The following is a 12095-nucleotide window of genomic DNA, read 5'->3' as shown; positions in this document are numbered from 1 at the left end:
TGGGAACGCTACCAGGCCGTCAAGGGCGCTGAGATGCCGGGTTGGGCGCTATAGCCATACCAGGACATGGCCTGGGAGATTCCAGTGTTTCACCGCCTAGGTCACGCGAACTGTCCGCAGAAACGCACAGGCCGTTTCATGCGGCGGCGGAAGCGGCCGAGTCGGCTGCTGGCGCCGACCTGAAGCGCTAAGGACGATCCATGGGCCGGTCAGCAACAACACTAGACGCCCGGTGACGCCAATGCCAGTCCAACGTGTCCCCAGGCACCGGCGTGGCTGCCGAGGCCGAGCGTGAGAATGCGGGTGGGGAAGCGACATGAAGCGTTAGCTTCGACAGCGGCTTCATGCCAGCGTTCAAAGAGCGCTTCAGGAAACATGGGGAAACGCCGCCTTCAGGCGGCAGCGAAGGCGGCAGCGGCTGCGTTAGCGCTCGCTGCCCGTCACCCGGAAATGGCGGCCTGGAGACGGTGTTTTTACCGTCTCCAGGCCGCCATGAATTGCCCGTGCAGAAACGGCCATAGTGTTTCTACCACAAGATACACTGAAATTTGACTTAAGGTAGAAATATATGCTGTATGCAATGTATATATTTTTGTTTGTTTAAAATGGTTATGAGAATTGATAAAACTTGCATGGCCTTATGCCTGATCCTTCATTGTTGGATGGAACTCCTGCCATTGTGTGTTTACAGTTTTGTTGCCTAATTGACTGTCTTTGTTGCCTAATTGACTGTCTTACTGATCTGCCTTTCATTCACAGAATATAGCACAGAGGGAGATTGAGATAAATGATAGCACCAGACACACCTAAAGCTGCTCTGCAGTCATGGGAATGGGGCAAGCCAAAAAAAAAAAAAGAAAGGTTGTTTCAGCTTCAGTGGTGGTGATGGGTGGGAGTCTCATCTCACTGTCAGGGGATCTTACAGTCTTCTCAGTGAGCTAACTAATCACCAGCAACCTAGGGCAACTTGGAAAGGCATGACTGGAGTGGACCTGAGATACACAATCTTCATTCAGATTGCATTTGTGGTCCATACATAGAAGGGTTTAATCCCCTCCCTGTGCCTTTTATGTGACCTGAAAAGGTCAAAGAGATGTACTATTTTGGGTGAACCCATTTATATTATGGTACATTTCCCTCACAGAAAAATTAGTGTTCTCTAGTAATACTTCATGGCAAGAAAATCATGTGCAATGTGTGTGCAAAACTCCATGCCATATTCATGATCTGAATTGTATACCTCGTGTGCAGGATTTGAGGATAAACCATAATTCACATGTGAAAATTACAAAGGATTTTAGACTCAACATGTGTGGATTATGACTTTAGTAGAATGAAGAGCCATTGTACAAATGGGTCCTGTCTATGTATTGATTTATATCCCACTTTTAGTTCAAAAAGTACAGCCACATTGTTTAAAAAATAAAGTTCATTTGAAGATGAAACTGTTAACCAGAATGAACAAAAGAGCACCAGGTTGCAACTTTTTTTTTGAACAACCCAGGAGATAGGACTGTGCAAAGGGGGAAGGGGGAAGTGCCGTGTTTGATGGAAAGTTCTCCCAGTCACAAGGAAATGAATGTCTCCCTGTCTTAGCTGCTGAAGCTATAAACGCATAGCTCACATCAGAAAACTGGTATCAAATAATTTGGTACTTGCATCAAATAATCCTCACACACCCTTCTAAGTAGCTGACTGGTATTATTGTTGCTTTTTAAATTGGACTATGAAATTGGACTATTGGACCAATTTAAATTGGACTATTGGACATTCCCAACCTGAATGGCCAGGCTAGATCTCAGAAGGTAAGCAGGGAAGGCTCTGATTAGTACTTAAATGGAAGTCCAGGGCTGCTACACAGAAATGGACAGTGGCCAATCATATATAACCCTTGTCTTGAAATCCAATAAATCAACTAAGACTTGACAGCACTTTCCATCATCACCACTATGAAAATAGTAGAGCCTTACCTATTCTGTAGAGGGTCCGTTACTAGACCCATATATGGTTATTCAGGTATAAAATAAATTCTGTGTGCAGAACGTTATGTTATCTAAAATGTTCAAAAATAGGAAAAGTTTGCTGCTATTTATTCAGTACAGCAACTATATAGAAGTCAAGAAGGAGTGATGCATTCAGCTAAATAGCCACTTTGCATACAAGTACATCTTAATATATTGTGTTTAGCAAAGACATATATGGCTCTGATGGTTTATCTGAGTAGTTAAAATAGTTGCATCCTGCCATTAAACTGCAGTAAAAATAAATTTGGTTCATAAATCATGGACAGTAAGGAAACATATTGCAATGCCAGTTATTTCAACTTAAAATAAAGTTGTTGTTAAGGCCATTACATTGGTCAATGTGCTTGTTAAATATTCTATAAATATTCTATAGATATTCTATGTGCCTCCTGCCTCCAGAAACTTAAATCCACAGATAAAGGGCACATTCACATCACGCAAATGTTTCTGCAAAAAAAAAACACCTGTATTTTTTTTAAAAGGGGGGTGAAATTGCCCCCCAAATAAACAAGCATTCTCTGTGCAAGCGCAGAGAGCACACTTGGCTATTGTTGGCAGCTTCGGGAAGGTGCTCCAGTCTGCCAGCATGAAGTAGGTTATTGCGGGAGGACTTACCATGCCTGTTTGGATTGCTCCAGGTGAGCCACCCAGAGAGAGAGAGAGAGAGAGAGAGAGTTTGTGGGCAAGGCTCTCTGATGTTCAAAGAGTGGGGGAAGGAAGAAAGAATGGTGAGAAGTAAGTCTTGGCATGCCATTGAGAGGGTTGAGTGCAGTCTCTGCCCATCTATCTCAGCAAATTTCTTGCAGGTGACCACCTATGTTCTATACTGTCAAGAATGATCATCACTAGATGAATGCTTACATTTTAAAAAATTATGTGAATGATTATGTGAAATGAATTAGCTTTTTTTTAATGCACATCAAGATCAAACCTGTAGATTAATGCCATATTTTTATGCTGTGGTTCTACAGATTTCATTTGCTATTGTTTATTAGTTGTTTACTGTTTATTGTTTATTTTTTTCAAATAAACTTTGTGAGAAAAAATATTTTGCACACCTCTCCATAGTTGTGTTTTTTAAGGAACAAAATAACATCTTGAACAAGAACTCATAGGGGCTGCTTGTGGAGATTTTAAAAATGTTATGTTTCTTTTTTTCATAGAAACAGTAAATGTATTTACATACATAATGGCAAGAATTAGTAAGAAGAGTTTGGATTTATACCCCCATTTCTCTCCTGTAAGGAGACTCAAAGGGGCTTACAAACTCCTTTTCCTTCCTCTCCCCACAACATACACCTTGTGAGGTAGGTGGTGCTGAGAGAGTTCTGAAGAGCTGTGACTAGCCCAAGGTCATCCAGAAGGAATGCAGGAGTGAGGAAACAAATCTGGCTCACCAGATAAAACTCCACTGCTCATGTGGAAGAGGGGGAAATCAAACTTGGTTCTGCAGATTAAAGTCCACCTGCTCTTAACCACTACACCATGCTGACTGCCTTCTAAGGTTAGGTAGCAGGTGTATTGGTTGAAAACATGTCTGCGTAAATAGCTTCTTTATGCATTACCCAACAATAACTGTTATAAATAACATTGTTCAAAGTGTGTGTGGGGACAAAAATAAATTACAGTCAACTCCCTACCAAGAATGATGCCAGACTCCCTACTCCCAAACCACCTTGGCAGTCATTCCAAGCAGGGCTTCCTTTGTTACCACTGCTGCCAGGGCCAACTTGGTAAGAGTCAGAGTTTCCAGAATTGGAGCCACTCCCCATTGCCACTACTATAGCTACTCCAAGTATGGATCCCCATGACACTGGGTGGGGACACTGGACTCTGGGTCACCTTCACCATTACCTCTGTGAAAGCCACTCCAAGTGCAGCTCCCCTCGGTACCACTGGTTTAGTCATTGAGGGGGACAACTCAGTTGAGGCTCAGGGCAGCAGAGCAATAGGCCTGCAGAGACCTTAGCTGTGACTTTTTATCCCATTACTGCTGGGAACAAGGGTACATGTTTGAAGAGATATAGGCAGTGGCAGCAAGACACTGACCACTGACCAGTCCTACAGCTTGTTTCAGACAAGCTAAAATCAAGACTGGGTCAGAGAAGGTGGTTCCAACAGTAAATATTCCAGTAGCCTCCTGCTGATGATTAGACTTTGTGGGCAAGGTCAAGTAGGGATGTGTACAGAAGAGATGAAAGGATGATGAATTCCTTCAAAAAACCCTGCAGTTTTAGAAGAAGAAAAAGAAGAGAAAGATGATGATGATTTTGGATTTATACCCCCATTTCTATCCTGTAAGAATACTCAAGGTGGCTTACAAACTCCTTTCCATTCCTTTCCCCCCAACAGACACTTTGTGAGGTAGGTGGGGCTGAGAGATTTCCAAAGAACTGTGACTAGCCCAAGGTCACCCAGCAGGAATGTAGAAGTGCGAAAACCAGATAAGCCTCCGCCACTCAGGTGGAGAAATGGGGAATCACATGGTTCTCCAGATTAGAATCCACCTGCTTGTAACCACTACACCACACTGGCTCTCACACTTCACTTTAGAAAATGAAGTGAAAGCTGCACTGAGAGCATTGGGAAAAGCAAATCACCACAAGCAGATGGGATAGCAATGGAGCTAATTCATGCCACAGAAATGGAATACATCTTAACAAGAATAAGCCAACAAACGTGGAAAACAAAATAATGGCCCTCAGATTGGAAATGTTCAAACTACATTCCAATTACAAAGAAGGGAGGCATGAATAACTGCAGCAACTATTGGAGCATTGCTTCAGTTTTTCACACTAAAGTGATACTCAAAATTATACAACAAAGACTGTTCCCATCTATGGAATGAAAAATGTCAGATGTTCAAGCTGGGTTTAGAAAAGGAAAAGGTACTAGGGAGCATATTGCAAATTTATATTGGTTACTGGAGCATATGAAAGAATTTCAGAAGGAAAGCAGCTTTGTGTTTCATAAATTATGACAAAGTTTTTGACTATGTGAATGAAAAGTTATGATTGTGATTTAAAAAAAAATGGAGTGCCACAATATATGTTTGCTTTGATGGACAACCTATGCTCTGGGCAAAAGGCTACTGTTGGGCTGGAACATGGAGAAGCAGACTGGATTTATACCACCCTTGCTTACCCACCCTTGGATTTATAACACCCTTTTGGGTAGCATAAGTCCATTAGGCCCTGTGGATGACTTTCCAGTCATGAGGGGTTGGGTTTCATTGTTCTCCCTCCCTGTGCAGCTAGAAAGCTCTTTGGAGGTGGTGTGGTACCACCTAACCATGTCACCTCTGGCCTCTGCAGCACAACCAAACATCTAGATTATAATGGATTGTGCTGTTGACCTGTTTGCATTCCAGGAATTTCCATAGCAAGCAGTTCTTGAAGCTTAGACAAAACACAACGAAAAATCCACTTATATACTTTTAAATGTTTCCCATACCAGTCTTCTCTGAAATGCATTTTCATCACACACAAAAAGAAGGAAAAAGCCCCCATATGTAGATAAGGACAAAAGCAATAAGAGGAATACCTCTTACTGCTTTTGTCCTTTCTTTCACTTTCCACTTTTTTTTCTTTTAAAAGTTTCCTTCTGATTTATAGTGTCCCAGAGAAAAGGATTATTTCATAGCGGGGGTGCTGTCATGACCACAGATAAAATTTATCTTTATAAGATTAATTATCTTCCAACAGTGAAGAAATGGAGAGTGGTGGTTAAAGTTCAGTTATATTCAATGCGGCCACGAGCTGCCATTCATAATCCAGCTTCCTAGCTCCGAACTCTGGAGCCAGTCATAAAAATCTCTGTTTTCATACTATGCTTAAGAGAAGAGCTTCTTGAAGCATCATGGGTTATCTTCCTAACACTCTTTGTCCAGATTGTTTACTCAGCTGGTGATTTACACCCAACAACTGGCATTCTAGCTGTGAAGATCAATTGCAGTTTGCAGAGGGATTAACAAGCCATAAATCCCTTAACCTGAAGCATTAGTTGATCTATAGTTTAAACCACACACACACGCGCGTGCACGCACACACACACACATATTGCTTTATAACTTTTTAAGTTCTAAAATATTACTATAATTTTACAATATTTGTATTTTGTACTGTTGCACACTGTGTTGTATATCAGTGGAGCAAAAGGACAGCCGATTAATATAAACATACTTCCACATAAAAATACCAAATTGGAAGTAGCTATGACATTTTTTGGCAGACAGTTCCAATAGAATTCACCCCCTTTTTAATGAGCTTCACTGATACCAAAAATATTGCAGGTTCAAGGATCAATTTTACTTTCAAATTAGTAGGATGCAGTAGGGAGATTATCTAGAACTAATTAATGACATATAAATATACCTATTATGTATTCCATGTTCCAGGTATTGCTGGATCAACAAATGTTGTTTCTTGTCATCCTTCTGTCTGTTCAGAATATCCTTATTTCTGTACTCCTCCTTCCAGGGCCAGTGTTGGCATTCTGCTTGCATGCCAACCAATCAAATCTGCTGCCTTGAAGAGATTTTTTGTTGATAATAATAATGATGTATTTGCCAATCATTCTCTGAAACAGAAAGAAATCCAAACAGATGCTTTTCTTGTAGCCATGCCAACCAACCCTTAGTTAAAGCATTCATCATTTTAACTCAGCCATTTGATTTCCTAGCCATAGGGCAGAATGAGAACAAGGCCTTTGCCACAATTGTAAAGGTTTAATCATAGGACAATATATGTATGAAACACTCACTAACATATTTCTGCATATTTATGTTCTGCAACCTGCTTCATTACTGCATGTGCAGAAACTTGGCTGTTATTATCATAGTTGGCACACTATTTGATTAAAAGGTCTCTGAAATACCTGGCAATGGAACACTGAATGAGGTTGGCATTGTTCATAACAACACCCCAAATGTCATTTCATACATCCAGCTCTGAATCCCTTCTCTCATTAAATTTTCTTGTATATCATGGATATTCACTTATTTAAAGCATTTTATACTGCTTTTCTATTTAAAAACACACATGGTTGCCTACAATTAATCAAAGATATCATCAAGCCACAGTTTAATGTAATAATAAATAAAATAAAAGGAATGCACAAAAAAACAAGAACTTTCAAAATTGGCCACCAGTTTTAGGATGATCATGGGAGCTGAAGTGCAAAAAATTGAAGGGAACTAGAACATCCTGACTCACATTATTTCCAGAATATCCTTCTGCTATTTGCAATAGAAGTGATGGCTTACTTGCTAGAAATGAGCGGAGATGGTGCACAAAGGGAGGGTAAAGAAATCCTTAGTTTTGCAAAATAAAGGGACTTTACTTAACTTCTCTGAGATGCTTCAGAAATGAGCAGTGACAGTCATGTAGTCTCTGTTACTGTATACTTCCTTAATCAATGGTTGTTTCTGGAAATCACTGAAACAACTCTAAAGGACTATTTTTCACCTACTTTTGCTGAGATCAAAGTTTTTATTTAAGTCTCAGCTTTCCCTATGCAGATGGAGAAGATGGATTGTTCAATGAGTTTGTAAAAAAAAGAGAGAGAGAGTATTTATCACATATACATGTTCCGATAGCTACAACTACTGTTGGATGTGTCAACTCCTGAACAACCACCTTGAATAGAGGAAAAGCAAAATGTAAAATTTTATAAGAGTGTAAACTGAACATATCGAATAACTGTATCATGCACCACAATGCTGTTCTGTGTTAGAAGGTTTAGACTACATATTGCATGATTTGTGGAGAAATAACAGTTTTGTTTCTGCTGAGTTGCAGTCCGTCCTTTCTGAAATGTTCCCCAAGCAAAGTTTTCTGCCCTTTGACAGCCCTCTTCCAGGAGCCAGGCAAGAAAGACCATACAGGAAAGCACAAACACTTGCTCTGTTCCTGCTCACTCTTGCCAAGAGCCGCTTGCTAGCCAAACCACAGCCGGAGAGCCCAGCCCCACAGCTCCAGACTCATGTTCCCAATGGGGGTCCTGTGGGTGAGGAGAAGTACCTGTGGGGAAGTACCTACCTGGTAGGATGCTCTCACCCTGTAACAGTCCTAAAGACCAGTCAAATGTTATTTAGTATACGGGGGGAGAGACTGTCTCATGCGGTGGTTTCTTGCACTTCTTTAAATGTGGATGAGACACAGTGCTCTGCTCAGTATTGATCAAAAGTTTTTACTTTGTATAGCACAATGTGCTTGTCATGCACTGGCTTTTTTCCAAAGCTAGAGAAAAGGAGTGTATGTCCTGCTTGGTTTTCCTACAGTTGCTGTAGATCCACCAGTCAGAAGCATTGCCTTTGGGCGGTGGGGGGGGGGGGAGTCAATCAGGATACAGCACACCAGGGATGTTTGAGCATGCATGCTGAATCTGAGTTGTAAAAAGAAAAAAAAGATTGAACCCTCTGAATCCAAGGTCACCAAACCTGGTCATCAATAGTGTCTCCTGAAGATACCCTGAAAGTTTTGTGCCTCTACCTTGAAAAATACAAAAAAAACCCCCCTAATTATTCAGTACCCCCTAATATATTTAAGTGTACAGAATATGATATTTGTCTTTTTCAGGTATACTGATAATTTTATGTCTGAATAAACCCAAATCCATATTTTACTGAATATTTTCGGTATTGCTAAATCCTAATTATTATGTTGTGTGGAATCGACCCTAGTTGTAAGTTTTATTCCTAAGTAATCTTTACTCATTAATAAACAATACAACCTACCATCTTTAATAAATTACATTTCAGTTTTTTATCCCATAAATAACAAATTCAGGATTTCCACCACCTTGATGGAAATAAGGGAGTTGGGTACATCCGCATATTGTGGAAAATTCATAACAAATCTCCAGAGGACCATCCCCAATGGTTTCATATAGGCAAACTGTTATATTATGTTATGTTTAATTTCTATACTGCCCTCCCCCGTAGGGCTCAGGGCGGTGCACAACAGGATAATAGTACAGTACAATAGCCATGACATCGGCAATATCACTAATAAACAACAGTCAATAAACCATGGACAATATTTCAATATCAGCAATACTCCACATAATCTATGTAATAACATATGACTAGAACGCTAAAGAACACAGGGTCACTCCTGGGACCTTTCCTATAGGAAAGAATGGAGCTCCTGTAGAAATTGCCTCCAAGTTTATTTCATCCAGATAATTCAGAAAGATATAATGGGTAACGGTATCAAAACCTTCTAAGACACTCAGGAAAATCACTGCCTGGTCATCTTCCTAAAGTAATGTCACAAAAGGTGTCCCAAACTTAGGTCATAAACCATATTTTAAAAGGACCCTAGATAACTAGACCTGTTTAGAAGTATGTGAAAATAACAGACTATCAACTTGAGATGAAGATAGTCTGTTATTTTCACATACTTCTAAACAAGTCTAGTTATCTAGGGTCCTTTTAAAATATGGTTTATGACCTATATATATATGTGCACAAGAAATTAAGAAATAGAAAGAATTTGCTAAAATGTTTGTAACAAATACTTATGTACTTATGTACAAAAACATCACAAAAGACTAGGTCATCCTTGAAGCAGAGTGTTCATGGTAGTTGACACTGGAACAGGGAACAACTACAGGCTGGGATCATGAAGTCATGTCCTGATCCAGAGGAACAAAGTTACATGTTGTGGAAATTCTGTTTTAAACATTTACCAAAGTTTGGCAACATTATCTTGTCCTTTAAATTATTCAAATCATGTAAACAAGAGGAATATTTTCATATTGATCTCCATGCAAAACTTCACATCATGCAAGGACACCAAACACCTGGGGTTCTCTCACAGACGAAGCCCATGATGTGCAGCACTCAGTTTTGAAGGAACAGCGATGGCAAGCAGGCAAACTCCTGACATGACATTCATACAATGTGCCCTTCCTATTACTGATGAAAAATAGGTAATATTTTACTGACAATGTGAATATCATATATGTAGATATATAATTACGATAGATATTACATGGGAAATGTTAACCTATGCCATAAGGAAAGAGGAAAGCTTCAAATAATCTAAACTGATACCTCTTGTTCTGCAGTGATACCTCTTGTTCTGAAGTTCTTCACTTGGAGTGGTGTTTTTCCCCTAGATTTTCTGTACTGTGACTCATAAAGTATAGCAACTTGATGTGTGATATAAAAGTAGTGAACTATGTTCCATATAATTTTATGTAATCCCTTTCTGCAATTAGTACTTTGGATGGAAGACTTAAATTAGACATTGTAGGATAGTATACCCTTTCATCTACAGCAGGTTTTTTTTTTTAAAAAAAATCTATTTATGACTATGAGAAAATGAACATTTGATACTGTCCAATATTTAAAATATTAGATCAATTCCCCCTTTCCCCAGTGAAGGTATTACAATTGCCTTTTTAAAAAGTTCAAGTGTTTCTGTTTGTGCTAATGTGTCATTAGTAAAAGACCGCATTCTTTAGGCTTGTACCCTAAAAATCTTGCTACTGGATTCAAACCTAACTGTTCTGCTGTAGACCAATATGGCTACCCCCTGAAATTAATTAATATTCAGATTCAAAGCAGATGTATAATTTTCTTTAGAAAGTCAAATATTTTCCTAACAGCTTGCCCAATGAGTAAATATTAACTATGGCATTCCTAACCTTACCACTTTTCTTTCAGACACTCAACTTGAACTTTAAACAAGGAAGTTCCCTTATCCGCGTTTTAAGGTCTTGCAGGAAAAAAGCAGTTTTAAACATTTGTGAGGGAATCCTCAGAGGGAAGTATAAAAGAAATCTAAGAAATTTTTCTGCATAGTGAGAAGCTTTTTATTTCCATAATTTCAGGGAATAGAGACTTTTTAAAAAATTTATCTCTACAGTACAATGTATATTTCACATCCCATTTCACAGCAGAAAGTATATCTAGTGGAGAAGTACATCTAGTTGGAGAAGTTACTGAACATTAGTGATCTTAATGCCTCTGTATTGCAATTTACATGCTTGAAAAGATCTACTGAGTGATGTCAGAAATATATTTGCAGATTTTGTTTCCCATTGGGAAGACTTTCAAAAGGAATGGTTTTATCCAAAGCCCTCAAAGAGATGCTTTAAATATAAATAAGTTCATCTTACATTCTAATAGTGAAGTGGGCCAAATCTTTGGATACTTAAATCAGATAACTGAAGCTGTTAACAGGCAAGACAGATTGTTGTGGGTTTCCCAGGCTGTGTGGCCGTGGCTGGTAGATCTTGTTCCTAACATTTTGCCTGCATCTGTGGCTGGCATCTTCAGAGGTGTATCACAGAGAGAAGTCTGTTACACACTGTGTCCAGTGAGAAGGGGATATTTAGTGGGATATATATCGTCCATGTCCCAGAGTGGGTTAGGGTTAGAATCAAAGGTCAAGGGCATGCTAGGTTCATGGACAATGGACTACTCTCAAGACACAGGATTTGCATTCACTAATGCTATTGCTGCTGCAGGGAATGCAAATGTGAATACCAATGTAAATAGAGTGAAAACCCCACCCACAACACAATGCAGTTAACCATACCTTTGCATAGCAAGTTCCACCCAAACACTTACTGATTGGTTGTTGTGGGTTTTCCGGGCTGTATGGCCGTGGTCTGGTAGATCTTGTTCCTAACGTTTCGCTTGCATCTGTGACTGGCATATTCCTCTGAATATGCCAGTCACAGATGCAAGCGAAACGTTAGGAACAAGATCTACCAGACCACGGCCATACAGCCCGGAAAACCCACAACAACCAATCAGTAAGTGTCTGTTACACACCGTGTCCAGTGATTGGTTCCCCTCCCTGGAACATGGATGACATATACCCCACTAAATATTCCCTTCTCACTGGACACAGATGCAGGCTAAACGTTAGGAACAAGATTGACCAGACCACGGCCACACAGCCCAGAAAACCCACAACAACCAGTTGAATCCAGCCATGAAAGTCTTCGACAAAGCAAGACAGAGTTTTCAAAAAGCCTGAGAAGGCCCCAGGTTTGCAGAAAAATCTGAAATCCACAAAAATACAGTAGGGACTTTTAAAAATAATAGAAGAG

Source organism: Sphaerodactylus townsendi, linkage group LG04 (assembly GCF_021028975.2).
Source record: "Sphaerodactylus townsendi isolate TG3544 linkage group LG04, MPM_Stown_v2.3, whole genome shotgun sequence".
Taxonomy (NCBI): Eukaryota; Metazoa; Chordata; class Lepidosauria; order Squamata; family Sphaerodactylidae; genus Sphaerodactylus; species Sphaerodactylus townsendi.
This window is presented reverse-complemented; position numbering follows the sequence as displayed.